Source organism: Ixodes scapularis, unplaced genomic scaffold (genome assembly GCF_016920785.2).
Source record: "Ixodes scapularis isolate PalLabHiFi unplaced genomic scaffold, ASM1692078v2 PGA_scaffold4__175_contigs__length_147842914, whole genome shotgun sequence".
NCBI lineage: Eukaryota > Metazoa > Arthropoda > Arachnida > Ixodida > Ixodidae > Ixodes > Ixodes scapularis.
The window spans coordinates 112,252,930-112,261,193 of record NW_024609879.1 but is presented as its reverse complement, the minus strand read 5'-3'; the positions used below and the strand labels follow the sequence as shown (position 1 = coordinate 112,261,193).

The following is an 8,264-nucleotide window of genomic DNA, read 5'->3' as shown; positions in this document are numbered from 1 at the left end:
TTCCTTCGTGATTGGTTCAGTTGGTGAAAGCATACCCGGAAAAACAACGAGCGCCATGACGATGCAGTATTTGTGCTGCTTCATTGGCTCTATCAACTAGTAGTGACGACTGCGGTCTAACTTCAAGTGACACGGAGTGTAGTCATAATGTTTGGCATTCGTTTGAATGATTTTTTCTTGTGGTTGGGGGAGACGACGACGAAGTACGAGTGAGTGGATGCATTTCACACGGGCTCTGCGATTTTTCGTCGATTTCCGTAGCTTTTCGAAGTTTTCACCCCAGATTTTCGGTGAATCGAGCGGTGGAGTACGCAAGGACCACGGAGGCCCAAAATATTTTGCAAGTGGACCACTTCTTCGCCATTTTTCAGCTTTTCGAGATCCGCATCGCATGTGGAGCATCTAAGCCTAACGGGCGCCTCACCGCGCTAAGCCGACTGAGTCGACTGAGTCCGCGGCGGCCCTACCCGGGGTCAATCGGCGCTCGCCGTCGAAGAATTTAAACATGGAGGTCACTGTTGAGGGTGAGCTCATCCGACCCGAGGAGCTGGAAGTGCCAAACCAATGGTTTACCAGCCGAAAATCGAAGATTGTCCCGTTGGAAAGTATTACGCGGGAAAGTGACCAAAGCCACGCCCCGACAAAGGCAATGGGTAGAAAGATGGCGCTGAAGTCCATAGAGCGCAGGCAGATGCGCATACCGACGGAGGCGGCGAAGATCGTGCTCAGGCCGCGCGGAGGCCTGACGAAGCTGATCCAATATGGGACGGCCCACCTGGGCGACGTCATCAAAGCCGCAGCCGGGATCGATCTCAAGGAAGAGGGCGACGATATATTCTCGCCGAACTTGAAACAACAGTCCATTCTCGTCGGGACCACGTGCGAGAAGCGAAAGCTTAAGTACGCCTGCATCAAGCAGATAATGCTCGACGGGGAGTGTGTCGAAATCTCTGCCTACGTGGCCACCCCGGAGGATTGTGGCAAGGGGGTGATATACGACATCCCACTCTTCTACACGATAGAAGACATCAAGACCAGACCCGACCGCCGCGACAACCCTAAGATTCTGGGAGTCAGAAGATTGGGCAAGGAGTCGAAGGCCGTGATGCTACTGTTCGAAGAGAACACGGTACCAAGATGGATCCTTTTTGGAGGCGTCCCATTGAGATGCCAACTTTATAAGAAGAAATTTGAGATCTGCACCGCCTGCGGACGCCTGGGCCATCGGGACGACGTCTGCCCCGACCCGAAGAACGTCAGGTGCCGCGGGTGCGGTCTCGAAAGGCCACCGAAGGACCACAGCTGTGAGCCCAAGTGTCAACTGTGCGGCAAAGGGCATATACTGGGCGACAAGAAATGCCGGGAGATTTTCCGGACACCCTACGTCGTCAACAAGAAGCAGTGGGAGCAAAAACAACGTCAGACCGACTCATCGGAACGCCAGAGCCGACCGAGAGAGCCGAAGCCGGAGGAGGGCTACAAGGTCCGAGACGAGTCCTTCCCAAGATTGGATACAAGGAATCCGGTGGAACCCAGAGGCCGATCCGGCTCCCGGGCCAACCCCAGGGGAAGAAGCCAGTCCAGGGGGCGTTCCAGCTCCAGAGGCCTGGCCAAACCACGAAAACGAGGTTGGAGCCAGGAGCGTAAGGGCGTGAGCTTCGCAAAGGTGGTCACCCAGGCTAAGGAAGGTAAAAGAGCTGACGAGATTGATCAGTTAAAGAAAATGGTTGAAAAATTAAGCGGGATTGTGGAATCTCAGAAGGTAGAGATTCAAAATTTAAAAAAAAACCAGGGGCCACCGACCCCTCCCCCGCCTCAGCCACGGCCCGTGGCCCCGGAGCCGCCGTCAAGCGAGGACAAAATGGTTAGCGAGGCGACCCTCCCACCCCCGCTGAAGCGCAAAATTAAGGACGCGGACCCTGGTCCGACGTTGGAAGGTAGAATGATGAAACTGGAAAACACATTAGACGAGTTCATTATTAACATGAATACCCAAGTTCAGGCCATTCTGGGCGCAATCCAGAAGCAGGCAGAGGCTATTCAGAAACAAGCTGAAGAGTCTCAGACATTGCGTACCGAGTTGGTTGCCAATAATATTTGGCAACAAAATATCGAGCACGTTGTTTCAAAATTGCAAAATAGCCAGTCGTGCTGAGAACCAAATTTGGCAGTGGAACTGTCGTGGCTTCCGCCGTAAGCGGCCGATTCTGCAGCGATATCTTCCGCTACTGACCATCACGCCACTCGCAATTGCGCTTCAGGAGACGGGGGGACCCGCGAAAATGTCAGGATATCAGGCGTTTCATAGCGACCGGGGCGAGAAATCGACGGTCACAACACTTGTGAAACGAAACATCGCGGTGATAGAACACAAGCTCGATTTGCGGGAGATCGAGAACGTCTTCGTCGAAATTTTAACGGGCAAAAAAACGGAACCCAACCTCTTTTTGTTGAATATATACAGTTCGCCTAAACAAAGAAAGGTTAGGTTCAGAGCCCTGTTCCGCAAAACTCTCAAGATTAGCGGAAACCGGCCTCTAGTGGTTGTGGGGGATTTCAACGCGCATCATCAGGCCTGGGGGTACTCTCATCAGTGCCCAAAAGGTAGACAATTGTGGGAGGACATGCAAGACCAGGGGCTTTCGTTACACACTGACCCTGATAGTACCACGCGAGTCGGCAACAGCGTTAGTGTGGATACGTCTCCAGATCTCACCCTCTCCAAGAACGTCCGCGGCCTCGAATGGCACAATTCAGAGCTAAATTTTGGGAGCCACCACTACATACTGGTATCCCTCCTCAAAGAAGGCCTTAAAACGCGCAGGGCACGCGCGCCAGCCACCGTTGAATGGGACCAGTTTAGAACAAACAGATCCAACCAGGAAGGGAAGCCCATTTGCGACATCGGGGAATGGGCGGAACAGCTAAAATCGAACGTCGGGGAGGTTACCAAAATCTTAGGTGAAGACGCCCCCGAGATTGCCGATAGCCGCCTCCTGCATATGTGGGAGGCTAAGCAAAGCATGGAAAAACGTCTAAGGACACAAAAATGGAACCGCACCCTCCGGAGAAGGTTAGCGCGACACAACAAGGAAATTGAGGATTACTCCTTTAAATTATGTGAACAAAATTGGGGCAACAAATGCGACCAGATGGAAGGCGAGATGAACCTCGCTAGAACTTGGGGTATGCTCAGCCATTTGCTCGACCCGGAAAATTCGAAAACCCAATCGGGAATCAGACTCGCCAAAGCTCGACACGCTTTTGATGGCGGCGACGACGATTTCATGCAGAAACTAATAGAAAACTACGTAGGTGAGACCCATCAAACTCCCCTTCCAGACTATGATGGTGCGCACAACGAGGCGCTTGATGCCCCCATCACTGAAGCGGAAGTTAGAGCGGAATTAGTTAGGCTCCGCACAAAGTCTGCCCCGGGTCCTGACGGGATCACAAATAAAATGCTCAGGAACTTGGATGATACCTCGATAGGTTACCTAACGGAGTACATGCAAGAATGCTGGGACAAAGGCGAGCTGCCGCAGCAATGGAAATCGGCAAACGTCATCTTAATACCCAAGCCGGGCAAGCCTCCGCAGCTCGGGAATCTCAGGCCCATATCGCTTACCTCGTGCATAGGAAAGCTAATGGAGCACGTCATCCAGACGAGATTAATCGAATACGTGGAAAAGCAGGACCTCTTGCCGCACACAATGATCGGGTTCCGCCCTCATCTGTGCACGCAGGATATCATGCTTCAGATTAAACACGACATTGTCGACTCGCGGTCTAAGGATGCGACGGTGATCCTAGGGCTAGACCTGACGAAAGCCTTCGACAACGCAAAGCACGAGGCGATACTTACCGGACTTAGCAATCTAAATGTGGGCACTAAAACTTTCAATTACGTGCGAAACTTCCTTTCCGGCAGGACGGCCTGCGTAAAATTCCAATCTATCGAATCTTCCATTCTTGAGCTGGGCAGCAGGGGCACGCCCCAGGGCTCGGCGTTGTCCCCCCTCCTCTTTAACGTGGCCATGTGCGCGCTCCCCGGGCAGTTGGAACGCATCGAAGGGCTACAATTCAGCCTCTACGCAGATGACATTACCTTATGGGTCACCCAGGGTAGTGACTCGGAAATTGAACAAAGGCTCCAGGCGGCGACCGACACAATCGTGAGGTACGCGGCCGAGTGAGGATTGGCTTGTTCGCCACAAAAATCGGAACTATTCGTCTACAACCCTAGGCATCTTCGGTGTAAGGCACCGTCGGATATTCTAATTCAGGTAGCGGGAGCAGAGGTCCCAAAAGTAGAACAGATACGAATTCTCGGCCTACACTCTAAGAAAAAATGGAGGAAAAAAGTAGCAACGGCGCGCCTTCCTCCCTTCTACCGACGCGCCCCCAAGCGGACACGAGAAAAGGGGAGGAACGAAACTTTTTTCTCCTTCTCCAGGCAGACGGGTGAAAGCTTTCGCCCTCCCGACTCATCGTCTTTCGGTTTCGTTTTTCGAGCAGGTCGCGCACGTTGTTTAATAAATAGCTGTTGAGTTGATTGAGCGTCAGCAGCAGCGAGGGCCGCCTGTAATTCCGTCTTCTAGTCTAAACGTGCAGAACATTTCGGTTGCATTGACGTTTTTATCACTAATTTTATCAAACGAGCAAACGAAGCCGCTAGAAACAGCGAAGTTCCGGAACAGTGCCAGCAGTGCCACGTACACTGGGGGATGGCCGTCTCCGGATTGTTTGACTCGCGCGGCACGGAACTACAGCCGCTACAGCCACTGCAGCACTACAGACTACAGTAGCGAAAGCACGCGGAACTGTGTCGACGTTTTCGACGTTATGGAAACCGCAGGAACTGTGTCCGCTGTGTCCAAGAAAGGCAGGTTTTGCTGCCGGCTGCCTGGGTGCCTTCCCCCCTGAGTTTGGTTCTGTTTTCCGATGCCGAGTGCAACCGGCGTTCAACGTGGTTCTGTGTTTGTGCGTGTCAGCAACATAGCTGCAACATCGTGATGGCAGTGTTGTGGGTTGTGAACGGAAGACTGGAATTATCGCCGATGTGACCGTGTGTTCGCGTATCAGTGGTGTAACAACAAGAGGAGATCGTAAACGGTCGGGCATTGATGCCGCTGGTCGGGCCGTGATCGGAGGGGGCGGGTTGTCGCAGTTTGACATTCTGCTTTACATTAAAAAGTTTAATACCGCTTGAGGGATTACGTGCAATCGATCAACGTGCGGATAGTCATGTTGGAACGCTGGTCTGAGCAGTATAAGCTCCTATCGTACAGTGGCCAATGTGACTGTTGGTTGTATTGTCCCCGAGAGCGATTGCGCTCTGGGGCAAGGACAACAGTACGAAATTGTGACGGAAAGTACGTATATTTACAGTGTGGAATTTTAGCATTAAAAAACAATAGTAGGTAAAATCGAAAAAAAAAAGCTACCATTTATTTTGCTGTTTAAATATATACTACGGTTCCTGGAGAAACTGCCCTCCAAGTGGCACGCTAGGATGAGCGCTAGAAGTTTTCGGGCTCTCCACGGCGTAGCTCCGTACACTTAACACCTGCCACAAGTCGCGGCTTTGACTGCATTCAAGTTGATCGAAAAGCGATTTCTCAGCCCGTGAAGCATCACTTCCAGCTGAATGAATATCCGCTCTACAGAGATTAATTCAAGACGGCAATTGCAGCTTTGCGCGAACAGCAGAAATAGAAAAACAAACACTACAATAGAAATACAGGCTACGACGCGCCGTGCGGGGAAACAAAACTCATGGCTTCGAACCGCATTGGAGCGGTTTGATTTATTGCTTTCAAATAATTACGGCGTGATCGAGCGTTTACTTTTTAATAAGAGATTCATCCCCTGAGCCATTCAAAATACTCTCAGAGGTATGACATTGCTGGGAAAAAATCTACATGCTGGGAATGCTTTTTATTGCTTAGGGAGTCACCGAAAAGTTCCGCACGTTCAAAACGACCAATATAAAAGACGGAAACGTAGAACACGGGTGTAGTGTTACGGGTTAGTGTGGTGTTCTGTTGTATTGATGTTTGTGTGTGCAGTGCATGTGCTTAATGTATGTTCACCTGATGCTTGTAATAAGTGTAATGGGTGTATAGCAGAGGATCCTCAAGCGCAGTAGTGGCCTGAGAGAAGCAAATTATTTTTTGTAGAACATGAATTGGGCGGTATCTAGCGCCACCTAGCCTAGCTACTTGCAATTACTCTGCTTGACCCCGCCATCTGGTGGCTAGCGATTTAACCTTCTTTCACGCTACGCGATAAACAGCGGCTTCGAGTTTGTTCTTTCGAGAACGGCTTTTGGTTTCGCGGAGTGAGTTTGCCCTTCTCCGTGATGTGCGGTTGACGAAGGAATTGTGACTCGAGGAACACCAAAGGTAAGACGCAAAGTGCACGAAGTAACTCGGTATCGGTTGTCTCCGTTTAACATCGCAGTGCTGTCGACGAGAAGACTGAGTAACTGCTTTCGAAACGCAGGTTTCTGTACCTGTGGGGGGAATCTGGCTTCGGAAATAAACACAGTTTTCGGAAAGATCGTGTTACGCTTTCATTTGCTGCTGCTCTCGTCCCGTACAAGAGACGTAGCGTCCTCGTTAAGCCTTATTGGGCTCGATTTGCTCGATTCGGGGCCGCCATATTGAGATGCAAGCGACGGAGGAACTTTGCTCACCTGCTTCAGGGACGAAGGTTTCTCCCTTTCTAAAGGAACATAGGTTACAAGACCGTTCCTCCCGTAAGGGAGGACTATCCGTACCCTTTTTTCTAAGAGTGTAGTTCTCCAGTCTCACGGCCACAACGGAGAGACTCTAAAGCGACTGGAGAGCCACGTGATGCAAACACTGAGCCTCATCAGGCGGGTTGCGAGCAAAGGGCGAGGATTAAAAGAAAAGAATTTAATGAGGCTGGTACAAGCTTTCATATTCAGCAGAGTTAGCTACTCTACACCTTATCTCGACTTAAAGTCGGCAGAAAAGATGAAAATTGACGGATTAATACGTAGATCCGTCAAGCGCGCGCTGGGCCTGCCTACGTGCACATCCACGGAGCGACTTTTGGCGCTCGGGATGCACAACACGTGGGTGGAACTGGCGGAAGCGGTGCGCACATCTCAGATTGAGAGATTGTGCGCCACAAAAACGGGCAGGACTATCCTGGCTAAAGTAGGAATCAATCCGCACAGGGGCCCAATCCTGAAGGCAGAAATTAAGGAGGGAATCAGAAGCTGGCTAACCATCCCCCCTTTACCTAAGAATATGCATCCCGAGCATAATAAGATCAGAAGAGAGAAGAGAGCAGAGGCCATTAGTCTCCGGTATAGGGAGCTGCCCTCGGAGCAGGTAGCGTATGTGGACGCCGCTTGTGGCCACGACGGACGAGCGGTAGCCGCGGTAGTCGATGGCCGCGGAAATGCCGTTACGGCAGTCTCCTTAAGGACGCGCTCTGCTGCAGTGGCGGAGGAAGTTGCGGTAGCATTGGCTTGCGTCAGTACGGAAGCAAATTTCATCATAAGCGACAGTAAAACTGCCATCCAAAATTTTAGCGCAGGCAGAATCTCGCCTGCGGCGGCGAAGATTCTCGATCAGCGACAAATTGCGAGGAAAATTACGTTGATCTGGACACCGGCACATGCCTCCGTCCCCGGCAACGAGGCGGCTCACGAGCTAGCTCGAGGTTTATACCACCGGGCTGGTGAGGACCCCCTCTGGCAAGGGAGCGGTGAACGCATGGTAAAATATGGGGAAATTACTCAACATTCGAGATTGGAACGTAGGCTGGTACCCCCACCAGACCCGTCATTAAATAATACGCAGGCAGTCGCGTGGCGACGACTTCAAACATACACGTACCCACACCCAATCCTGGTGAACCATATGTTCCCGGATATAAGATCAGACGAGTGTACACACTGCGGGTTGAGAGGGTCCCTCGACCATATAATCTGGGAATGCTCAAATTCTCCTGGGAGGGCGCTAAATATCGCTTCTAAAGAATCCTAGGAGACCCTGCTGCGCAGTTCGGACCCTGAGCTCCAGCTCCGCCTCGTCCGACTGGCTGAAGAGGCCGCCGGGACACAAGACCTCCTGGCCAGCATCTAAAGCGGTGCCTCCTGCCTCCCCGGCCTGGTGCCGAGGGGGGAGGGAGAATGCCAATTCTGTCGGACAATAAATGTTCTTTCCTCCTCCTCCTTCTTGTGGTTGGCAGTACCATGTACTACAAAACTGTAAATTCAACTA

At 51.6% G+C, this 8,264-nt stretch overlaps 1 pseudogene; it reads left to right on the top strand.

The window, feature by feature from the left end:
- The first annotated feature begins 505 nt into the window (after positions 1-505).
- Positions 506-8,206, top strand: LOC121837843 (annotated as a pseudogene).
- The last annotated feature ends 58 nt before the right edge of the window (positions 8,207-8,264 follow it).